At 44.8% G+C, this 24,883-nt stretch overlaps 1 long non-coding RNA gene across 2 annotated transcripts in view; it reads right to left on the bottom strand.

Annotated features, from left to right (window-relative positions):
• The window catches only part of LOC133373342 (uncharacterized), a 58,439-nt gene extending 33,912 nt beyond the window's left edge, over nt 1–24,527 (bottom strand). For both annotated transcript variants that reach the window (XR_009759661.1, XR_009759660.1), the window contains exon 1: nt 24,420–24,527. This is a non-coding gene — a long non-coding RNA (uncharacterized LOC133373342). The remainder of the gene's footprint in view (nt 1–24,419) is intronic.
• Between the last annotated feature and the right edge of the window lie 356 nt (nt 24,528–24,883).

The raw sequence follows: 24,883 nt of genomic DNA, 5'->3' as shown, positions 1-24,883 counted from the left end.
AGAAGTGAGTGAAGCAACAAATGTAAATTTTACCTTTGTATTGTAGGCTAGTTTCTATACACACTCACACAGCCCTCTGATCCTTCATCCAGGCAAGCAAGAGGCATAATCTGAGTTCTCGGAGACACTTCAGCCAAGCAAAAACATTTGGGATGTGAAGTGGAGCCAGGGAGGGATGTGGCCTGGGGAGAAGGGGGTTAGTTTGGGGAGAGTTCCAAGGGCCACACTGAGAGGTCTGGAGGGCTGCATTTGGCTCCGGGGCCTGGCTTGAGGAACATGTACTGGAGTTGAGGCACTGTGCTAGGAAGAAGTCATACGTGCTAGGAAGAAGTCCCAGGCTATGGTCTGAAGGCACATAAGGCCAGCTCCCTCCTGAAGCTAAGCAGGGTCAGGTCTGGTCAGTGCCTGGGTGGGAGACCGCCTGCGAACCATATGTAAGCCGCCTTGGGTTTCATGAAAAAAGAAAGGCTGGGTATAAATGTAATAAATAAATAATAATAAATAATAAGGATGATGTGAGCTGTGTGGTCCAGGCCAGCTCGATCTGAAGCTTTGATTGGCACCCCTGAGTTATAACTGTCACAAACATCAATTAAGGATATGGAGTATGGACGTGGGAAGAGAATGAATTTATGGCTCTCTTTTTTCTTTTAGGAGTGGGGTTTCTGTTCTAGTCTCCCAGGCAAATATTGTACTTTCTGTGTTCTGGATGTTTTATTTTCCTATTCTTGCTTTTCTGTGTTGTTAAGGCCTATAAGAGATAAAAGGCCATGCATTATTTTTCTTTTTTTAAAAAAAGAAGAGGAAAAAACATCACAGTGAAAATACAAAAACTGTGACGGGATAAGGAAGGAAGCAGACGGCTAGGTATTAAACGGCAGCCATAAAGGAACATCTGGCAAAATATCGCACACACGCATGCACTGATACCCGTCTGAAGAGTGCCCTGATTTAAGTAATATGCTTCTCATTTTGGTGCAATTAGCATCAACATTTGCATGGCAAAGAGTGGCGGAGCTTGCCCACACTTGTGTGGTTTCCCACAAGGAGAACGGGCCACGGAGGAGCCAATGGGCTTCTGTGCCGTAGACAAGGCAAAGCCATTAATAGGCTTCCAGGCTAGTGTTAGACAAAGAATCCATTCCTTTGGCTACATTCAGTCTAGCAGATGTATTTACTGGGCTGGAAATTAAAAGACGAAAAGTGGGGTGGGAGAGAGGGAACAAGTGGAATAGCATTAGCTCCCCCCCCCATAATGATGATGACAATCCAGGCAGGATTATTAATCTCCCCATGGTTAGATCTTTCTTCAGACACAAATCCTCTGAGTTGCCTGCCAATTCATACAATCGGCTTTTCTCCTGTCACCGTCCTCATGTTGTTAAGTGTTGCTGAAATGCTTCGTACATTTGAAAAGACGGCTTCTTCATGCTGCTCCCCCTCCTACACAAGACCCCACACTGGCCAATATCCAGCACCCTTCTTTGCAATCGTAGAGATCTGTGCATAAGGTACGGAGGGGGGGATCACATTGAAAAAAGGAATGAGAGGGAGCTGTAACAAAATGTTGCAATGCAGGTGTTCCAGACAGTCCATTCCATTCCCCCTCCCACCTTGTTTGCCACCCCCCCCAGAACAGTCAGTCCATATGCTGTGGCCACTGAACATGCTTAGTCCTCATTGGGCTGTTTGGGATAATCCCTTCCTTAGAGGGTTCCCCCCCCGTACTTTGCAAACCTTTGGGCCACTTGATACCTCCCTGTTCTGTGTGTGCTTGGTGCCATTTTGGTTAAATAAGCAATGGCACTCACAGCCTGAACACTGGAACTAGAGGGAGTAATAAAGGAAGGCAGGGAGAAGGGATTCAAGGGAACATATTTGTTGAGACACAAGAGCAGTGGCCCCATTACTATGCATATACCTGTGTTCTCAGGATGCTCTTAAGTGCATAAAAGTGATCCCTCCTCTGAAAATCTACCTCTCCCACTTAGCACAGAAAACACAGCACGCTTGAACCATAAGAACGCAAGAAGAGCCTTGCCGGGTCAGGCCAAGGGCACGTCTAGTCAAGCATCCTGTAGATGCTCCAATAGGAAGCCTGAAAGCAGGACCCAAGTGATCCCCAGCAACCGGCATTCAGAGGCACACCATTAGGGAAGTCAAACATAGCCATCGTAGCTAGCAGCCATCGGTAGCCTTAGCCTCCATGCATTTGCCTAACTCTCTTTTGAAGCCATCCAAAGCCATTTTGAAGCCACGTTGCACATTCACTTGCACAGTCCAGTTTGATGAATGGATTGTGTTGCATATGCAATTCCGGAAGAGATGATTGACAGAAAGAAGAAGAGGGCACTCTTTCCTCTCCCCCTCTTTGTTTTTTGGGGATGTATTTTCTCTCTCTAATCTTGTCTTTATTGCAGTTTCCTTACACATAACGCAGATGACAGCTGTTTTCATAAGATGTCTACTTAGTTTTAACAGAGTGTTTAGACAGACAAATGGTAGCGTGCCGGGCTGAAAAGCACAGGGATTTACCCTTCCCTTTCCACCTCCAGCATGATTTCATTAAGGGCTCCGTTATGCTTCTTTGGATGTCAGCAATAGAACAGCCTTTCCTCCTCCCACTGTTTCTTAACAAGCCACTTCTAAGAAAATACATGTCATACCCTCCAACATTAGCAACAGTTGAACACACTTGCTTTTTACGCTAAGAAAAAGAAGACCTGTTGCTAGCCTTCCATCAGTAGAAGTTAACTTGGAACTGTTGAGAGTCAAGCACCAAAGCTGGTAACCTGAACCGCTGGGGAGCAATAGACGGAAAGGCAACCTATTCTTCCCTCGCTGGTTCCTTCTTTAGCAACCCCCCGTGTTCATACGTAGATTACTTTCCTCAGGCTTTACTTCCTTCCTCCTTCACCTTGTTTGTTCGATAAATAGCACGTGTTAGTGCTAGCCTGATGACTCTGTAATGGCCATATGATATCCCTGCACTCAGAAAGACTTTATTTCTCTGTAGTAATAAACTTAGAGCTTCTTCCTTCTTTTAGCTAGTGTGACCAGACTACTCATTTCTGTACTCCACTGCAATTTTTACCAAACTCCGAAGTATCACTATTTTGCGGGAGGGATTCAAGCACGTAGGTTTGCATCATTAAAGTGGATCAAAGCATTCTGGCTGCGTACACACTAACTTGTTTGTAGCATAAAAATGTAATTTTTCACAATCCAGAATTATTCATGTTTGTCTTCAACATGCCGCTTTCAATCTGCCTTGATTCTAGATCCTGCTGTGCACAAGGGTAGATGTGGTTACCTGATTGGCGTTTGAAAACCCTCCCCTTGATTAGGTTTTCCACATCATTTCCTCCCTGCACCTGCCCCAGGTGAATGAAGAAGGATGTGGTGATTGTTATCTCTGTATACGCCCACCTACAACTTCATGGGGCAGGTGTGCATGCAGTGCCCCATTGCCGGGACCATGTACATCTGTTTTCAAATGGACACACTGCAGGACAATGCAGAATCAATTTGAGCTTTTATTTTAGGAATAAAATAGTTTCTCAAGAAGTGCTTTTCAGGGGCAAAAAATATGCTCTAGATTTAGACTGTGTGGGGACTCTACATAAAAAAAAGTACTCAGTCTTCATGTATTCTAGAACAGAATGGTGTGTGTACGTAGCCTTAGTTGCAACAAATGTACTTTGAAAAAAAAGAAATGGAATGTTTCCAGATGATTGTTACTCAACAACTAGTGTCCCTGTGTGTGTGTAAGCAACTTGGGACCCAAGATGTCTCTGAATGACTGCCTCCTTCCCTACAGACACATTAAAGTATTGTTGCGCGCCATCCCAATCTCTGAGCGGTGAGAGGTCTCCTGCGTTTACCCAGGGTTTGGTTTCCTTGGAAAGAAGGTCAGTGGAGACTGTGGTATCTTTTAGGAAATATGGTTTTTATATACACACATTCCAACCTGAGCTTAAGATGGAGGGGTTCAAAGCATCAGCAGTCCAATAAATCTTGCTTCTCCATCAGGCTTATAGGAGGCATCCTGAAGCCATTGTGCAGGCAGCAGGCCTCTCTGCGTGTCTCCCCAGTTCCCAGCCTTTTTTCCAGACTAAACTAAAAACACAAGCCTCTCTTTTGGCCCCAGGAAGGGGGGGCTCTCCTGAAGAGTTTCAATAACAATAGAATCGCTCTGGGCCAGTTAATGGACACTTGATAGGCCCATTAACTCACCTGGTGGCTCTATTAGACTAACAAAAGGGGACTCACCTGACCAGTGGAGCGGGTTTCTCACCCCCAAGCAGAGGGTTCCAAATCAGAGGCTGGAAGGGGACTCAGAGAAATCATCTATCTCCACCCCAAATCCATAACAGTATTAAGATTGGCAGGTCTTCTTGGCAGTTACATCTCCCTCAGGTTCTAGGTGGTGGTCTGTGAGTGGATATTCTCTGTGGCATCCCCTAGGCTGTGGAATTCTCTCCCTACAGAGGTGCATCTGGAACCATGATTGTACAGATTTTGACATATGCTGAACACACACCTCTTTTCCCTGGCCTTTGATACTCAAGATATATATATATATATATATATATATATATATATAGGACCCACCCTGTTCTTTTTACTGTAAATTGCTTTAACTGATTTTAATAAAAATGTAAATAATAATAATAATAATAATAATAATAATTTAATTTCTTCATCGCCTATCTGGCCAATGGCCACTCTAGGCGACTTACAAAATTATTAAAATACAATTAATAAAATACAGTGCCTCCAATTCCCAATCCCTCCAAGCGAAGCAGAAGGATACTGTGGTCGACAGTATCAAAAGCCGCTGAGAGATCGAGGAGGACAAGAAAGGTGGATTCTCCCCTATCTAATGCCCTCCTCAAATCATCAACCAGAGTGACCAAGGCTGTTTCAGTTCCGTGACCAGTCCTGAAACCCGATTGGTATGGATCCAAATAATCCGTTTCATCCAAGTGTGCTGACAACTGGTTGGCCACCACTCGCTCAATGACCTTGCCCAGAAATGGTAGATTCGAAATTGGGCGGAAGTTATCTAACACTTGGGGATCCAAGGAGGGCTTCTTTAAGATGGGCTTTACAATTGCCTCCTTGAAGGCTGATGGCATCACACCCTCTTTCACGGATGCGTTTACCACCGCTTTGATCCCCTCGCCCAATTTCTCTCTGCAGCTCACAAGGAGCCACGAAGGGCAAGGATCAGTAAGACAAGTGGTTGGCTTCACAGATGAAAGCACCTTGTCCACTTCCTCAGAAGGGAGAAGCCGAAACCGATCCCAATTTACCGGCTTGCAATGTACTGCCTTCAAGTCGATTCCGACTTATGGCGACCCTCTGAATAGGGTTTTCATGAGGCTGAGAGTCAGTGACTGGCCCAAGGTCACCCAGTGAGCATCATGGCTATGTGGGGATTCGAACCCTGGTCGCCCAGGTCGTAGTCCAACACTTTAACCACTATGCCACAGTGGCTTTTACTGCATTTTAAAATTGTTTTAATCTACCCTGGGACCTCACGATGGGGTGTGTGTGTAAGATTTCTAAAATAATGATGATGATGTAGTTAAGAAGTGTATGAATGACGTTCAGAATCTAAAATGTTTTTGATTTTTTTTAAAAAATGTGGTTACTGCCACTGCAGGTTAGAATGAAATTCTCTGTCTTATAAGAACATAAGAAGAGCCTGCTGCATCAGGCTAATGGTCCATTTAGTCGAGCTTCCTGTTCTTACAGTGGCCAACCAGATGCCCATGGGAAGCCCACAAGGAGGACCTGAGCATAAGAGCACTCTCCCCTCCTGTGGTTTCTTGCAACTGGTGTTCAGAAGCATGCTCCCTCCAATTGTGGAGGCAGAGCATAGCCATCGTATAAGATCGATAAATCTTTGAGACCCTTACTCTCCATGAATTTTTCCAATCCTCTTTTAAAGCTGGCCAAGTTGATGGCCATCACTTCCTCCTCTGGGAGCAAATTCTATAGCTTAACTATGTGCTGTGTGAAAAAGTCCTCCCCTTTGTCTGTCCTGAATCTTCCAGCATTCAGCTTCGTTGGATGTCCACGACTTCTAGTATTATGAGAGAGGGAGAAAAACTCTTTGTCCACTTTCTCCATGCCATGTGTAATTTTATACACTTCTATCATGTAACCTTTTCTCTAACCTAAAAAACCTCAAGCGCTGCAACCTTTCCTCACAGGGGAGTCGCTCCATCCCCTTGATCATCTTGGTTGCCCTTTTTTGAAACTTTTCCAACTCTAGAATATTGTTTTTGAGGTGAGGTGAGAGTCTTCCTGACTCTGTGTGTGTTGATGGCAGAGGAAGGCAATGATGTGTAATTTGGGCTTTGTCCAGTGTCCATTTAAGTTGGTGGAAATCTTTCTGTGGCTGTCAGTGGGAATTGGATGAGGCCTCTGACTCTTGCGAGGACGCTTTATGGCAGCTTTATGGCTGTTAGAGCAGCTCATTTTCCTTATTTCGCAAGGAAGAGAAGACACTCTTTATTTTACTCTGGGCCATTTGCAGGTCAGCTGTTTCCAAGTTTGGTTGCAGGGAGGCCATCATCTCATGCCACAGCTCACTCTGACACAAAGTAGGATTGCTTTGGAGGTCCTGTGTAGCCAGGGCCATATTTGCACCTTACATTTTAAAGTGCTACAAGAATGCTTTAAAAGTATTCCCCACAGAAGCCTGGGAACTGTTGTTTATTTAGGATACAGAGAGTTGTTAGGAGACCCCCTATTCCCCTCACAGAGCTACAATTCCCAGAGTTCCCTGGGAGAAGAGGGATTGATTGGTAAACCACTCTGGGAACCCTTCCAACTCTACTATTCTATGATTCTATGAATGCACAGGGACCCGTTCAGCTGCCCGAGGATGCCAGTTGCTGGCTCTGGCTCTTAGACTTTGTTTTAAAGAGTTATTATACTAGATTGGGAGAAAATATATTTCTGGTGGCACTGAATTGGTCAATGACTTTTGTTCTAGTAGTATATATCTGTCATAACTAGTAGTCATTGACAGGGACTGTTGTTAATTTAACTAGTCATGAGTATGGGATGGAAGGGGCATGTTTTGGCTAGCATGGCTTCATTTCCAAAGGAAAACGTTATGATTGCTCATTTGTCCTGTCTGCATCTGGCTTGTTTTGAGAGGCAGGCTGTAGCAACAGTTCTATATATGTATTTTTAAGGGCTACTATTTCATAATCCCTTGCACCCGCCTGCCAATCCCAGCATCTCAACACCCATTTACTTCCCGGTAATAATAGTAATAGCCGCAATATTTTCTTTAATAGCTTCCCTCTGCCACCCACCTTAAGAGCATTAGATGCACATCTAGAGAGATCTAGACAGCCAGGATAGTGTAGCGGTTAGAGTGTCAGATCGGGACCTGGGAGACCAGGGTTGAAATCCCTGCTCAGCCATGAACCTTTGGCCAGTCACGTTCTCTTAGCACTAACCTACCTCACAGGGTTGTTGTGAGGATAAAACCAGGAGGGGGAGAGCCATGTTGGTATGCCACCTTGCACTCCTTGGGGGAAAGGTGGGATAAAAATATAATCAACAAACAAACAAACAAACAAGCAAATAATGCATTTTCCTGATAGACACCAGGCCTTGCTAGACTCTTGATATCTTCTCACTGACAAATCTTCCTGGATTTGTGTGTTTGTGTGTGTGTGTCAATAGAGTGGGTGGTCACTTATGCATTACAAAAGGATGAAGTGGCCATATGTTTGCATAAATTTTTCATCTACTAATTTATATAGATAGATGCAACATTATCTATTTAATTTAATTTAGATCCCTCCCTTCCTCTCAAAGGAGCCTAGAGCAGCAAAAACCAAAATGTTAAAACAAAACAACAGAATTAACAATAAAGTGAAAACACATATTGAAAACTTTTTAAAACAATCACACCCTCATTTTTTAAAAAGTTACTGTAATTGCTATTGTTATTGTTATAACATATAATTGCTATTGTTATTGTTATATGTATAGTCCATTTATTATTGTTACCAGATGTATATGATGGATGGATGTACTGCCTTCAAGTCGATTCTGACTTATGGCGACCCTGTGAATAGGGTTTTCATGGTAAGAGGCATTCAGAGGGGGTTTACCATTGCCTCCCTCTGAGGCTGAGAGGCAGTGACTGGCCCAAGGTCACCCAGGGAGCTTCATGGCTGTGTGGGGATTCCAACCCTGGTCTCCCAGGTCATAGTCCAGCACCTTAACCACTACGCCACACTAGCTCAGTACTAGATGTATACTCCATTATTATTAGAGCTCAAGGTGGTGAACACGGTTCCCCCTCATCATTTTATCCTCACAATAACACTGTGAGTTAGGTGACTTGCCCAAGGTCACCCAAGTTGTAATTCAGCACTCTAACCAGTATACAACACTTGCTCCTCATTCTTTAAAGAATAAAGAATAGAATCATAGAATTGTAGAGTTGGAAGGGGCTTACAAGGCCATTGAGCCCAACCCCCAGCTCAATGCAGGAATCCAAATTAAAGCATCCTTCACAGGATGGCTGCCCAGCTGCCTCTTGAATGTCTCAATGTTTGGAGAGCCCACCACCTCCCTAACTCATTGCTTCCATTGTTGTACTGCTCTAACAGTTAGGAAGTTTTTTTCCTGAAGTTCAGCTCAAATCTTGAGACCATTATCCTGTGTTTTGCACTCTGGGATGATCGAGAAGAGATCCTGGCCCTCCTCTGTGTGGAGAAAGGCACAAGGCTGGAGGCAGGGCAGGCCAAAGACTGCTGAGCCACAGATAGCTTCAAATGAGCAATTTGCTCCAATAAAGGTTGGAAGCAGACTCCGCCCTTTTAAGCCTGTGTCTCCACACTATCTTCTCTAGGCCCTACCCACTTGTATAGAACTTCAGAATCTGAAAGGACAAAGCCCCTGGTTGGAAGATGGTCTCCAGACTTCTTCTCTGTTCTATAGTTTTCCTTCTAGTGTGCTTCCTGCGCCACCAGACCGGTGATGTTTGGTGGGAGGCATCTGGCTCTTCAGACAGGGGAAGGTGCCCGTGAATATCCAGGGTCTAACTGACAGGCCCTGGTGGTCTGAGAGGTTCCTCTGGGGGCTCCTGTCTAACAACCTCAGGCATAACGGTCTCCCTGTCTTCTGCAGTCATTTCTGAGTCCTGAACCTGACACGGCTCCCCCATCTGGTGTTCCTGCAGCCTCTGACTGTGTCCGGATCATTGGGAGATTCAGGGGTCATGACACCTGCTATTCTCCCTTTTTATAGTTCTTTATCTTTAAACCAGACTTGGACCAGGCATTTCTTCAACTAGAGGTCTCTTATACCTCTATTGCAGAGGTCCCTTATAAACAGAGGACTGCTTGCAGGCTTCCCAGAGGCATCTGGTTGTTCACTGTGAGAACAGGACTCTGGTCTAGATGGGAGTTTGGCCTGATCCAGCAGGGCACATCTGATATTCTTATGGTGACTGCCTCAGACCGTTTGTCAAAGAGATAGCTGCCCTTAGTAAAATACGACATGTGGCCATGGCCATGCTAAGTGGAGAACTTCCTTGCAGGCTTCCAAAGTCAGAGGGGAAAAAAAAATAGGCCAGAGGCTTTCTGAGTTCTCTCTCTCTCATGCTGCCTCCTGTCCCCCGCAGGATGCATGCTAGCACACAACAGCTGGGATCTGCTGGGAGTGGTTGCTGTGGTAGGGCGGAAGGCAGGGATCCCATCCTTGGGTGAAGCCAGAGCCAATGACAGGTGGAGCCAATTCTAGTTTTGTCTGTATCCTCCCCCCTGCCGAGTTCTAAAATGACAATCCTGAGGCTAACAAAGGAGGAAGCTGATGGCCATTGTCACCCCCTGGATTGGATACAAGTAAGAAGATGGGCAGTTGGGGGCTGGCTGAGGGCAGACTGAGCTTGCTAGGGCAGTTCCCCATTCACTGTGATGGATCAGCCTCCACTGGTGCTAGAATCAGGTCCCCATTCTGTGTGTCCCAAGTAGTCAGTCACCAGTACGCCTGAACGGATCATTTCTCCTAGGCGGTAAAGAACTGCTGGGTCCTGGAGCCTCTCCGCCCACCCATCCTGTCCATCAGCCCATCTATACAGGAAGGGATTTCGACGCTTTGCTTAGGCAATGATAAGCCTTTACTAGTTCCTGTCTGATTGTGTTTTTCTTTCTTGATCATCACGTATTCATCTGAGGGTTTGAATGCAGCCTATGTGTGTATAAGATATGTTGGGTGCTCCCAGACTGGGGTAGCTCAGTGGTACAGCATCTGCTTTGCATGCGGAAATACCCAGGTTCAATCGCCAGCAGATCAGGCTGGGAGAAAATCCTACCTGAAATCCTGGAGGGAGCCACTGCCAGTCAGTGTAGACAATACTGAGCTAGATGGACTACTGGACTCAGTACAAGGCAGCTCCCTATGTTCCTATGCTATCTTTTGGTCAGATTAAATCACATAACGGCAAATTCAACAATGAAAGTGAATCTGGTACTCTTGCACAGCAAACCTGTGCCCCCCCTCCCCACTGGACTGTCTGTGATAAGGAAAGTAATGGGGAAATGCATTGGATCGAGTGGCTTAACACTTGCTTGACACAACCTTGTATAACACCCTCATGACAATTCAACATTTCAGTGCAAATTTCTCATGAAATACTCCTTTTTGTCTGAAGTTTCCCCTAATAAAGATAGCAAAGCAATTTCCCTAATATAATGCATTTTTGTATGTTATTTTTCATGAATATGAGCATTTTTAGGCACTTTACTCTAGCAGATGAATTTTTGCACACATTACTTAGCTGGGGAACTGAGATGCAAAATTCGGAGCAGTGTGAATTTTGAAGGATGGCTGCATTTCGTAAGGTGTGAATTAGGTATTCTTATTTTTATTATTACTACATTTAGCAGGTCTCAGGGTGGGTTACAACAATTTAAAATTTAGGATTAAAAACACTTAAAACAAATTACAGTCACTGAAACAGGCTGGGTCCTGAAAATAGATATCTCAGGTGGCAAAGGCTAATATAAAGAGGTATGTCTTCAGCATATGGGTAGGCTTGCCTAAGGGGTGTAGTCATCTAGGGTCTTGGGGTCTTAGATCCCTTACTTTCTTGAGAGCAGGGTCCCAGCAGGGTCCCTATGTCTCCAGCATCCTATGAGAGCCAATCAGCATGCAAGGGGTGTGTATTAGTCTCTGAGAAGAGTCTTTGTCATCTCCTGCTGATTGGAGCCAATTAGAATGAAAGGAGGTGAGTCAGCCACTGAGAAGACTCTTTTCAGTAGCTAACACCCAGCCTCCCCTTTCATGGTGATTGACTTCTAAGCATGTCTGTTGTTCTGGAAGAAGGCACTAACAAGGATCTCATTCCCAACTCCACAGCAAAAAAAAAAGGGGGGGGCATGGCTGTGACTAACATGAAGGGACTCTGCACTTCTGAATTTGCTGCTACTGGTTTGCCTTGAAACATGAACTGAATCAAATGTCTCCCCCCCCAATCCCTCGTGACAACACACACAGAGAAAAGCAGCTAAACTGGCCCTGCTTGCCCCATCACCAAGATTACAGCAGCGCTAAAAGTGTCACAACCAGCTGAACCCCCCCCTGTGTTTTTATTATCGAGGCTTGCCACACCCCCTCTTCCTCTCCCCTGCTATGTTGCCGTTCTGAGCTCGCCACTCACTAGGCTGGGCCACTGGGCCTTTCACCTCTGAACTGCCATTGCCCTGTGCCTCCCTTGCATAGACAATGAGAAATAGCTGTCCGGGCTGCATAGCTAATCTGGCTTCCGTCTGCCTCCATCCTTTTGCAACCCTTTCTCTGATGTCGTTAGACCGTGGGGCTCCCTGCTGGGTCTCATTGCCAGCTGCCAGTTCCAGTCTGTTAGCAGTTTTTGGAGCAAGCTTTCACCCACCCTGCACACATTCTTCTTTTACAATTTTTCCTCCTCCCATTCAAGGAAGTGTGTGTGTGAGGAAGGGAGACAGAATGTATTTCAGGCTTTTAAAAAAAAAAAAAGTCAGAGATCTCCTCCACAATGCAAAAAGCTACACAATGCACTGGGGCCACTGGAAGGTCATCAATTAATGTGAAAGAGCACATGGGAACGCAACAAAATGTTGCCACGCAGAGTGCTCCTGTTTCAAGTTTCCAACAGGCAACCATGCCCTTTTCCAAGATACTGCATTCCATTTCTTCTCTCCCCCCCCGAGTTTTACCCCCCCCATCCTGAGCCTGACTCAGTCTTTTACGGCCTTTTTCAGGTTCTTCCACACCATTGGATTTCTTTCCTATAGTTTCTGTTGTACTTCTGCAAAGCTGTTCCCAAGCCTTTGGATACCTTCCTCTTGCATACAGGAGCAGCAGACTTGGTTTCAAAAGGATCCACACTCAATGAGTTTGCTATTAGGGCATAGGCACAGGTGTCTTTCAAATATTGTTGGATTATAAATCTCATAATTCCTGGCTATTGGCCATGCTGGTTGGGATTGATGGAGTCCAACAGAATCTGAAGGGCACAAAGTTTCTGGGCTGTTCCTGAAGAACACAGATTTATAATTGGAGAGGGTATGCATTTTCTGGGGAAGGTGCATTTGTGGGAGTGGACAGATGATAACAACAACAGCAACAATTTATTTGATTGTTTACTTGCCCTTCACCACAAGGGCCCAGTCCAGGTTACACCAATGTCAAAATGCAATATTTATTAGTATTTATTTAATACATTTATATTTCACCTTTCTTCCAAGGAGCTCCAGGTGGCATGCAAACAAGGTTCTCCCCCTCCCAATTTTATCCTCACAACAACCCAGTGAGGTAGGTTAGGCTGAGAGACTGGCCTGAGGTTGCCCAGTGAGCTTCATGGCTGAGTGGGGATTTGAACCCTGGTCTCCCAGGTCCTAGTCCGGCACTTTAACCACTGCACCAATTGTTAAAACAATTTGCAAAGAAAAGAAAAGGTTGCATCTTAAAAACATATATCTCAGGAGTTGTATGCCAGGGGGTAAAGTGGTGCATCTTCAGCATGTCGTGAAAGCTCTCTGGGGAGGGAATTGTACAACTTAGGTCAGGGGTGGGGAACCTCAGCCCTGCAGGGCCAAATGCAGCCCTCCAGGCCTCTCTGTCTGGTCCTGGAAACTCTCTCCAGCCCCCCTTTCCACAGGCAACACCCCTCACTGGCCTGCTTTGCACCCTCCTGGAGTCTTTTCCCCAGGCTGGAATGTGCCCTTGAACTCTCATCATGCCCCTGGCTTGCCTGCATGGAGGATAGAGAAGGGTCTGTGAGAGTGTGTAGGAACTAGCCTACCACAGCAAGGTAAAATGTACCCACTTTTGCCTCTGTCCTTGCCTACCACTGGCAGCTGGCCCTTGGGAAGTTGCTCAGAACAGAATGTGGCCCTTAGGCTGAAAAAGTTTCCAAGCTGGAGGAGCAGCAGGAGTGTATATATGAAAGGCTGCAAGAGAATGGATTTCTCTCCAAGAAAGTTCCTGGTCTCAGAAGCTGCCCTTTAGAAAGAATTCAACAACCTGCCAATTTGCAATCTGCTCCCTTCTACACTTGGAAGGTGACCCAGTTCTAATAAGCTTTCTGTTGCACAAGAGAGGCAAGGTGGGTGAGCATTTTATCTACAAGTGCTCTTTGCGTACAGAAATTTATTGGCTTAATACTCCTCAAAGGCGAGATGCCACTTGCTCTGACCCACTTCGACGCGTGGAACGCTGACGCTCTCACAGCTGTGATTCATTTTGCCTCCCTTCTGGCTTTGTGCAAGGAAGCGGAAAGCTCCTTAAAAAGACAAATCCATGCAATATTGAGTAAGGAGGGGTTGAACTGGTCCCCAGCATGGCCGCTGATGAAGCTTGCTTCCGTGGCTTTCTGCCTCAAAAGGTTTGCCCTCACTGTGGAAGGGAAGGTCCTCTTCAGGTGTTTGCCAGAACTTGCCCGGGGTAACAGTTGAGCATCTGGCTTACATGCAGAAGGTCACCGGTTCAATCCCAAGCAGGGCTGGGAAAATCATGGAGAGCCGGTGCCAGTCAGTGTGTGTTCACTCATTCATGGGAATGCATCTCTGAAAGTCTACAGCACTTTTTAGATTTCTACAGAGGTGAAAAGACAAGCAAAGAGCCCCCAGTGAACGTGGGGCTCTTGACTCAACTTCCGTTTCATCTTGGGACACGTGACCGTGTAAACCAGAAATGTCTAAAAAGTGTGTTAGGACATAACACAAACATTGGTCCATCGAGCTCAGGAATGTCCACACTGACTGGTTGCTTTCCAGTCTGGGTCAAACCATGGTCCAATACTGACTACACTAACTGGCAGCTTCCTACTCTGAGGCAGACCATTGGTCCATCTAGCTCAGTACACTGACACTGACTGGCAGCTGTCCAGGGTTTCAAGCAGGAGTCCTTCCGAGCCCTACCTGGAGATGCTAGGAATTGAACCTGGGACCTTTTTCACACAAAGCATACCATCACCACCACCACCGTTTATTTGTATGCTGCCTTTCAAGAGTTAAACCATCCTCAAGGTGGCTTACAACATCAAAACATTTTCGTAATTTAACAGTTGCAAAAATGTAACTTAAATAATAAAAAAAGCAAACTAATAAAAACATCTCACTAACTATACAATAAAATCCAAATATCCCCGCGTAATTCATAAAGTCTAACAATAAAAATACAAAAAATCCAGAAACCTAATAATAGCAGAGGTATTGCTTCTCTAAAATTAAAGCTTGACCCCCAACAAGAACCACTAAACGAACACCCCAACCCAATAGTTTCTAGACCAGGGGTTCTCAAACTGTGGTCCATGGACCACTGGTGGTCCACAAGCTTCATTCAGGTGGTCTGAATCAGAGCTTGGAAAAGTTACTTTTTTGAACTACAACTCCCATCAGCCCCAGCCAGCATGGCCACTGGATTGGGCTGATGGGAATTGTAGTTCAAAAAAGTAACTTTTCCAAGCTCTGGTCTGAATGAATACAGTTACAAATCATACAGCATCTAGCACAGTGGATTACAATTGCCACCAAGACACACAACAATTTTCAAGTGGTCCATGGGGGGGGGGAATTGGAACCTCTGCTTTCGACATCCCCAGCAGCAGGATTAGCAATTCTGGGTTAGCAGCAAGGTGGGCTATGGCAGCAACAGCAGCAGCTTTTCCAGCTGAAATCATGCTCCCAGGCCAGGTGGGAATAGGCCAGCAAACCAGGGAGCAGGTCTTGCAGGAGTCACAGGTATTATGGTTTACTGCCACTGCAACTAACTTCCATTTAGCACATAGTTAAACTCAGAGCTTGGAAAAGTTACTTTTTTGAACTACCATCAGCCCAATCCAGTGGTCATGCTGGCTGGGGCTGATGGGAGTTCAAAAAAGTAACTTTTCCAAGCTCTGGTTAAACTATGGAATTCGCTTCCACCGGAGGCAGTGATGACCTCCAACTTGGATGGCTTGAAAAAAATTAGACAACTTCATGGAGGATAAGGCTATCAGTGGTTTCTAACCATGGTGGCTATGCTCTGTTTCCGCAGCTGGAGGCAGCCTGCTTCTAAATACCAGTTGCTGGAAACTGCAGGAGGGAAGAGTGCTCTTATACTCATTTCCTGCTTTGCAGGCTTCCCATTGGGACATCTTGTTGGCTGCTGTGAGATCAGGATGCTGGACTAGATGGGCTGTTGGCCTAATCCAGCAGGCTCTTCTTATGTTTTTAATGTGGTGTGAGAAATGCATCAATTAAAGTCTCCTGTGGGGCAGGGAAGGGGAATCTGTGCAGGAGGAGCAATTCCTCATCATTCATGATTTATTTACTCCCAATTATTCCTCTGTTAGGAATGACGTCTCTCTACATTGGATGTGATGGGATCACTCAGTCACTCCCAAATATTCCACCCCTTTGAGATGCCCTGTAGTGCCTCCTCTGGGTTTCCCTGCCTCCAGTCAGGAAATGTCTTAGACCAGGGGTTCCCAAACTGTGGTCCATGGACCACCAGTGGCCTGCAACCTTAATTCAGGTGGTCCATGAGTTAAAGGGAGACAAAAATTAAGACGTTCAATCTTGATAATATATTTGCTTTTAATGGTGGCAACATGCGTTATATTGCTCCTTTCATTTCTGATCTTGCATTTTATTGCATTACAGTTTAAATTCCATAGAATTCAAATGGTCATACAATAAAATACAAGATAAGAAATAAAAGGAAGCAATTAAAAAGCCATTAAAATGATACAGCATGTAGCACAGCACCCTGCAATTGCTGCAACAGGCATAAAAATCATTCAGTGGTCTGCCAAGATCCTCAGAAATTTTCATGGGGTCTGTGGTGGGAGAAAAAAGTTGGGGAACCACTGTAATAGAAGATATTCCCCTGCACATACTTAAATCTTACTTCTTCTACCCACTCAAAAGCTCAACCTTCTATGTAATGAGTAGCAACGAGAGAGAAATTTGATTCAGTTTGCGTTGAAAGGTGGACCTGCCTAATTCGTACTCCTCAAAACAATATGAGAGGCAAAACACAGGCATCTTTCAAAATCCGAACTTTACATTTTGCAGTGCGGTTCCCCAGCCAAGTAACATGTTCATATATGCATACACTGGGGTAAAGTGTGCAAAAAATTGTATATCCTCATGAACATAACATGCAAAAATGCAGTGCAAAATGTGTATATTAGGCAAAATTGCATACAAATGTGTGTAGATTAGGAGACATTTGCACCAATTGCTGCTTAATTTTCATGAGTTTTTTTTTTAAAAAAAACGCACCTGGAAATGTGCAGAACTCAATTTAAGACTGGAAAAACAGGAAAATGAGAGAAAGCAAAACTGACAGATTCATTCACCCCTAGTAAGGAGTTTAAAAGCATCTGCAGTTTTAAATTTGGGGGAGGGATGTGTCTTGGTCATCAGAAGTTTCGGAAGCCTTGGTGTAAACATTAACACCGTTACTATGTTTGGCAATACTTGCCATTACTGTGTTTGGCGATATTTGGAGCAATGCAGTGCCAAATGTAGATACATTTATTTGAGTGCGATGGATGGGGAGTGAACCTGTGGCCCATGTTGTTGGACTAAAGTTCCCCTCATCGCTGCCCATTGACCATGCTGGCTGGAACTGATGGGGCCTACATTCTAACAACATCCAGAGGGCCCCAGGTTTCCCCATCCCTGTTTGAGCGAGCGGCTTCCCAAATTCAATTAGAGTTTTTGGACAGGAAAAATGCAGAACAGTTCCAGTAAAGATACTGAAATTGATATTTCAATTAGTGCTCTTTCTTTCTCCTTCTCTTGCATCAAGGCCTCTTGCAGCCCAATGAGCTTGATCTAGGATGGCTCAAAGTCTCCAAGACACATTTTGCAAACAGTCTGACATCTGACAATATCCTGCGTCTACCTAACTTCTGAGCCGACAGGCTGGAGTTCAGGAAAAACAAGAGCTGTGTCCAAATTCACACTGATTCAATCAGTGTCTGAAAGAATGTCATAACTCATATGGTTTGAGCAGCATTTTTTTTCTTTCCGTGTTCCCCGCTTTGTTCATTCATTCTCCAACTTTACTAAGTTAAAAAAAAGTGTCCAGCCTCGCCGCCAAGGAGCTCAGGGGAGTGTACTTGGTTATTCCTGGCTATTCATGTTAGCCTTGCAACAACCCTGGCAGGTAGGTTAGGCTGAGAGAGAGTAACTGACCCACAGGCACCCAGTGAGCTTCATGGCTGAGTGGGGATTTAAATCCTGGTATCCTGTGTTCTAGTCCACTGTTGTAATCATTGCACCACAAAAGTTTCCTGCCCTCATGGTGGGGAAAATATGCCTGAGAGCATGTGAGGCTTATGAAATCTCAAAAGCCACTGTTTACTACATTTATGTCTTGATCTTCCTTCAGCCTGGAGAGCTCAAGGAAGCACAAATGTTCCTTCCCCCATCCATTTTATCATCCTAACACCACTATGAGGTAGGCTAAACTGAGAGACAGCTGCTCCCTAGGGTCGCCCAGCTCCATGGGTGCGTGGAGATTTGAACGTGGATCTCCCTGGGTCTAGCCTTCATATCTCAGTTTTCATATCAAGAATCACTGGTCAAACACTCCTCTGCTCCCCACCTATTATGACACTTTGCTAAATGCGGTGGCGGCTGGTGGTTCTGATGTCAGCAGGGCAGTGAATCTGCTCTGGGTTTTTGTCCGAACTTTCAAGGAGTTGTCCAAAGTGCTCAGCACCTCGGACAGCTCCTTGAAAGTTCAGACTAAAACCCAGAGTGGATTCACTGCCCCATTGACAATGGAGCCTCCACTGGCTGAATGCTTTAACTTGTCCTGCTGTGTTGTGTATGATTTAGACTGCAGTAGCCTCTCTGTTGATTTAAAATCCAAGACGAGAGGCACTGACCTGTTTGCTGCCCAGCAGTGAGGAGTTTGGGAACAAGGAAGAGGTTTTTGTAAGCTGCCCTGAGTGCCCTATTATAGGGTAGAAAGGTGTCGAGCCCCAGCTGTCTCAGGAGGATCAAGGAGGGGGGCTGGATGAGCATCAGTGCCGGCTGCCAGAGCAAGGGGAAGGATCAGATGGTGTTGAGACTATTGAGACTTTCGAGGATGAGGTGGGAGGGGATGTGTTTGACACTGTGCGAGTTCCCATGGACAGTTCTCCCACCGAAGAAGACCGCGCTCAGCTTCCAGATGCCCCCATAGAGCTGTTGGGGGATGTCTTGGCACGCGCGCCAACTCCACCCCCCTCGAGCTCCCCCCTTGGCACGTCAAGCGCTTCCCTACCTCCTGAAGCTGAGGCGGCACCTATCAAGGCTGTATTGCCAGATGAGCCAGCGGAGGCACACCCCCTTTTGCCCCGTGCTAGACGCCAGGAGAAGCGTTTTGGTCAGAGGGAGGTTCTTCGAAGGAGTCAGAGATTACTGGCGAAGACCTTTCCTACTTAAGCCTGCTCCCCCCTGACCGGGGTGCTGACTCAACTTCCTTCACACGCTGCAGAGTTTACTTAGGTAGCCTAGATAGGGATTGCAGTGAGCTCGCATAGTGTGCCTATGAAACGTATTGCCTTTGATGTTACTTTAATAAAACAGGAATTGATTTCATCCTCGTCTCCGTCTCGTGAGTCTCGCTCTGGTCAGGACAAAGGGCGGGATAGAAATATTTTAAAATAAATAAATAAATCTGTCCACCCATCCCTTGGTAACCCTGCTGACCTGGGTGTTTTCCTTGTCCTGACTGATCTCAGAGCGAGAGAATTGTAACCAGCTATGGCCAAACTGCAACACCTGGCCAATAGACTTATTTTCACCCACTCTCTCAGTAGTATTTTAATTCATGAGGGTTCTCACCCCCTCTCTCCGTTCTCTATGCTGGGTTGCTTGGCTTCTGTCTTTAGCTTGCTTTGCTTTCCCCATCCCCATCCCCTCTCCGTTTCTCCCCCCCCCAATGTCCATGCTCTGTTTGTTTTGAAGGGTATGGGTGTTAAATTGGTTGGTTTGCTTGCGGGCTGGACAGTGGTGTTTATAGCTCCAGGTGAGCCCCTGAGCAGTTGGAATGATGACGAGATAAAGTTGCTCACTGCCGTTCAGGGCAGGGATGGAAAGTTCTGCCAATTTCAGTCCTCTCAATTTCTCATTTTTCCAATCTTAAATTCAGTTTTCCACATTCCTGCAGCAATTTGAGTTTGTTTGTTTTAAAGACACTCATGGACATTCTTCAGCATGTCAGTGCGAATTTCTCCTCATAAATACATTTTTTGTAGGCAGTTTTGACTAATGCACACATTAGTGCAAGCAATTTCTTGTCAAATAATGCAGTTTTGCATGTTAGTTTCACTCATATATTCATTGTTATGCACACTTTCCCCTATCAAGTGCATTTTTGTAAATCTTGGGTGGTTGGCGAACCTCGCTGCCAAATTCGGATAAGTGCAAATTTTGAAGGATGGCTGTGTTTCAGTTCTCATATTGTTCCAGAAAGTGTGAATTTGATAGATTCAGCTTCACATGTGAACTGAATCAAATTTCTCACTCATTTCTAGTGCTCAGAGGCACAGAGCTGCCCCCCCCCCGGGATGTGAAGTGAGAGGGAGTGAATAAACCACTGAGTTATCTTTATTTCAGTTCCAAGGCTGTTATGAGTTGTTATCTGCTTAGCTGTTTGTGTTGTACCAAGTGATTAGTTGGGATTTTGAACGTGTATGGTCTGATAGTGTAATATTATTTGCATACTGTTTTGAGTTTTACTTATTGTTTTCTTTTTGAATTCTGTTTGATGTATTGGTATATTGTTTTTGATATCTTTGTACTGTATATGATCCCCAGTTTGCATACTGCTCTTGAGACTCTTTTGTGTTGTATCTGATTTTTAAACGTTATATAGTATATTGATTTTCTTTTTTGGTTTTGATCTGTAGGCTTGATTATGGTTTCGTTATTCTTTTGTATAGTACTGAACCTTGACTTTGTCCAGTGTTTTGAAATTGTGTTTTATTGAACTCGATTTTTTTTGTATATCGCTTTGAGATTCTTTGAGTATAAAGCGATTAAGAAATTCTCTAAATAAATACATAAAATAAGAGGTGTGCTGATTCTTTTGCATAGTGGTAAATTTGGAATAAATAAACGCCATTGCTTGACGAAGTTGCCGACAATTCAAAATTATAGAATCATAGAGTTGGACGGGGCCTATAAGGCCATTGAGTCCAACCCCCTGCTTGATGCAGGTATCCAAGTTAAAAGCAGACCCGAGAGGTGGCTGTCCAGCTGCCTCTTGAATGCCTCCAGTGTTGGAGCGCCCAAGGTCATTGGTTCCATTGTTGTACTGCTTTAACCTTTAACAGTGAGGATGTTTTTCCTGATGTTCAGCTGAAATCATACCTTGGCAGCTGTGTTGTGTGAAATGGCAGGCAGTGTGCCTTCCATAGGGCCATAGTGTGTTCATGTTCATTCATTTATATCAGATCAGAGTTTGGAAAAGTTACTTTTTTGAACTACAAGTCCCATCAGCCCAATGTGGTCATGCTGGCTGGGGCTGATGGGAGTCATAGTTTAAAACAGTAACTTTTCCAAGCTCTGTATCAGATGTTGTTGAACTACCTCAGCCCCAACAAATCCTGAAGAATGAGAGTGCTACCAACTCATATTCACAACATTTTAACAAGGCAAAAATAGGGATTTAATAAGTCATTTAACTGGGTCCAGGGATGGGAGAGAATTTTAATTCAGTTTGCATTAGGCAAGTTAGGTAAGATAAAGGCAAACTTACCTAATATACACTTTCTGAAGCAACATGCAAATCAAAACACAGCCACCTTTTGAAATTTGCACTTCTTTGAATTTTGCAATGCACTTCCCATCAAGGAATGTGTACAAAAATGCATATACAAGGAGAAAGTGTGCATAAAATGCATGTATTTGTGAAAACAACAGATGAAAATGCATTATATCAGGGGAAACTGGTGTTCAAAAATATGTATACTAGGCACAATTGCCTAGAAAAATGTGTGCATTAGGGGAAATTCACACTAAGATGCTGATGAATTTTCATGAGGACTTCATTTTTAATTGCAAAGTGATGTGAAGTACTGAATTTAAGATTGAAAAAATGAGAGAAACCAGGATTTGACATGTTCGCCTATCCCTAGCTGGGAGACAGACCTGGAAAAAGGAACTGTCCGAGGTAAATGGGGGCATTTGGAATGAATCCACCTCTAACCACTGAACTCAACTGCCTCTTGCTGGTTTGCCTTTCCTTTGGTTAACTGGATATTTTCTCCCCTTCTTATTTTACCCTAATATCTGGAACAGTTTTTCTTTGTGGGCTCCACCGACTTGGGGAGGGGGAAAATGACCTCTTTATTGTGCACTTGATTGCATTTTAAACTTTAATAGCTTCCTGCTATCTTTGAAAGTGGTGATGTGTTTGTTGGAAGGACTGTAGTTTGCACTCTGATTTAGGGACAAGGAGATTTATATAATAAGGCGGTGCCTTCTTGGCATTTCCATCTTTCTCTCTCTCTTCCTCTGTCTGTCTCATATAATTGGATTGTACCCACTGAGTTACACAATCAAGCATTTTAACCATAAAAAAATAAGGTTGCCTGTCTCCCACCCCGGCTCTGCTCTTGTGCCTTTAACACTGTGCTTGACATGAAGGAATTAGGCACATGGCTTTTCCCCCAAGATTCACCTCCTCCATCTGAGTAATGGCTGATTTGTTCAAATGTAGCAGTGGAGGCTGATCCATTAGGGCAAATGGTGTGCTGCCACACCAACCTCAGTCTGTCCTCAGCCAGCCCTCACTTGCCTACTTTCTTATTTACAGCCATCTAGGGAGTGGCCCTGGCTGTCTGCTCCCTGCTCTTTAATCTGTGTTGCCCTTGTAAAACTCAGCAGGATGGGGACAAAACTAGGATTGGTTGGCTCTGTCTGTCATTGGCTCTGGATCTGCCTGTCAATGGCTCTGGTTGCACCTACGGTTGGTCTCTCTCCCTTCTGACAGCTGCCATTGGCTACGGATCCACTGATGAGGACTGAGCATGCTTAGTGTTCATGGAATGTTGGCTGAGGGTTATTTTGTGTGTGTGTGTGTATGTGTAATACTGGGGTGGTGGTGGAATGGAATTTCCTGAACAGGAGCCCTTCACAGTGCAACATTTTGCTGCAGTTTCCACTTGCTATCTCTAAAATTATTTTTTTAAGACAACACAAGCCAACGCTGAGTATATTCAGCCATGAATAGGATAGAGAGTTTTAAGCGAGAGGAACTTTCAGACTGGGGCTTTAAGAAAAGCTTTGACAAAGATGAGAATTGTGCTAAATTTAAAGAGTTGGCACGTCTGCCGTTGGCAATGGCAGCTTCAGCAATCAAGACAGTTAGAGAGAGAGAAACCGCTCCATTGAAATTCCTGGCAAAGCTCCGATTGACTTCTTAGGAGCCAGAGTTTCCCTGCTAAATTATTGCATCTCCTGTTAGGTGCTTAATGTTTCTAGAATTATAGGGTTGTAATTTGGTAAGTTGCATTGACAAATTTCCTCCTTGGCATAATAGATGGCAGCTATTTCATTAAGGAGAAAGCATAAGCGGTCCCTGCTGGGGCGATTTAAATCTACAGGAAGAGTTACTTGGCTGCAACCATTCCAGGATTTAAAAATAATAATTATTATTTTCCCTTCTGCTCCCTGCTTACCGTTGATTTCTGACTTCCTTGTTGTGTGACATTTGGCACTCTAGTTCTGACTAAGCAATATTGATGTTCACATGGCAATCTTGGGTGAGTGCAAGTTCCACACCTACCATTGTAAACTGCAGACATTTGCTTGCATCAGAGCTACCACAAACAGTGGTCTCTTCTCTTGAACTGGTGTGGAGAAAGAGGATAGGGAAATTGCTCCCCCCTCTCTCATAATACCAGAACTAGGATCATCTGATGAATTTATATAGGAAGATAGGAAGCAGGCTTATATTGAGTCAGTGACTCTTTAGGGTCTTTCCCAGCATTACTTGGAAATAGGGTTGGGGGGGAGAAATTCAGTCAGTTCATATTTAAAGCCAAATTGATCAAATCTGCACTTTCTGAAACAACAGGAGAATCAAAATACAGGCATCCTTTGAAATTTGCACTTATCTGAATTTTGTGATGCAGTTATCTGACGAAGCAATGTTTAAAAAGATGCATATATTAGGGGAAAGTGTGCATAAATATGACTATATCAGTGAAAATAAAATAAACATGCATTATATTAGGAGAAATATCCAGGAGCTATGGAAAGGGCCATAGCTCAGTCTTCTTGGCACGCAGAAGGCCCCAGGTTCAATTCCTGGCATCTCCAGGTAGAGATGGCAGAGACCCATGTCTGAAATCCTGGACAGCTGCTGCCAGTCAGTGTAGAGTTTTGGCTCATGGGCCTCTTTGAGAATCTGATGAAAGCTATGGATCCCTTCCTCAGAGAAACACGTGCATAGCCACATACACACACATGCTTGCATACACATTATTTTATTGCATTGGAAAATGATTTTTTTGGACCTCATTCATGGACCCCTTGAAGCCCCAGGGGTCCATGGACCACAGGTTAAGAAGCCCTGCTCTAAATGGATCAAAGGTCTGGCTCCAGTATAAGGTAGCTCCCCATGTTCCCATGCAAGCAAGAGGCATTGTCACAGTTCAAGGACACGTTCCAGCCAGGCAAAAGCATAGGGAAAGGACCCGGGCAGAGGCCTAGGGGATGGATGGAGAGGCTTTGTGGGCCACCTTTGGCTCACCAACCAGAGGTTTTGCATTGTAAACCTCTTAGAGGTTTGTTTGGTTTTTACAATCATATATAAAATCGTATATAAAATTTTAAAATAAATAATATATTGCTATACTATACACACAAATGAGCACATGCAAATGTTATGCAGACCTGTGTCGTCATCTTCTTTTGGCGATGCGTAAGTGGGAACCCTAATTCGAATATGTAGCTGCCTTCCTTCTTGGAATCCTCCGCTCAGTGCTGGCTGGTGCCCATTGAGTTTGGTAGGGCAGAAGGCAGGGAGCCCAACAGTAGGTGAAACCAGAGCCAATGACAGGCAGAGCCGAGTAATTCTAGTTTCGTCCCCGTCCTCCTCCCTGCAGAGTTCTACAAGGGCAAAACTGAGTCAGAGGAGGAGGAGGAAATTGGCAGTCCTGGACTGGATGTAAGTCAGAAGGCAGGTGGGTGGACTGGAGGAATCAAGACTGAGGCTGGTGGGGCAGTGCCCCATTTGCTGCAGTGGAGCAGCCTCAGCTGGAATGAAAGACATTTTAGCAGTGCCCATTCACCCTCTGCCATTCACCCTCTGCCAGTCACAAGCCCCCTATTTACTATTACGAGAGTTGTTCCGTTCA

The sequence above is a fragment of the Rhineura floridana genome, chromosome 19, assembly GCF_030035675.1.
Source record: "Rhineura floridana isolate rRhiFlo1 chromosome 19, rRhiFlo1.hap2, whole genome shotgun sequence".
Classification (NCBI taxonomy): domain Eukaryota; kingdom Metazoa; phylum Chordata; class Lepidosauria; order Squamata; family Rhineuridae; genus Rhineura; species Rhineura floridana.
The sequence above is the reverse complement of the archived record's forward strand: the minus strand, read 5'-3'. Positions and strand labels throughout refer to the sequence as shown.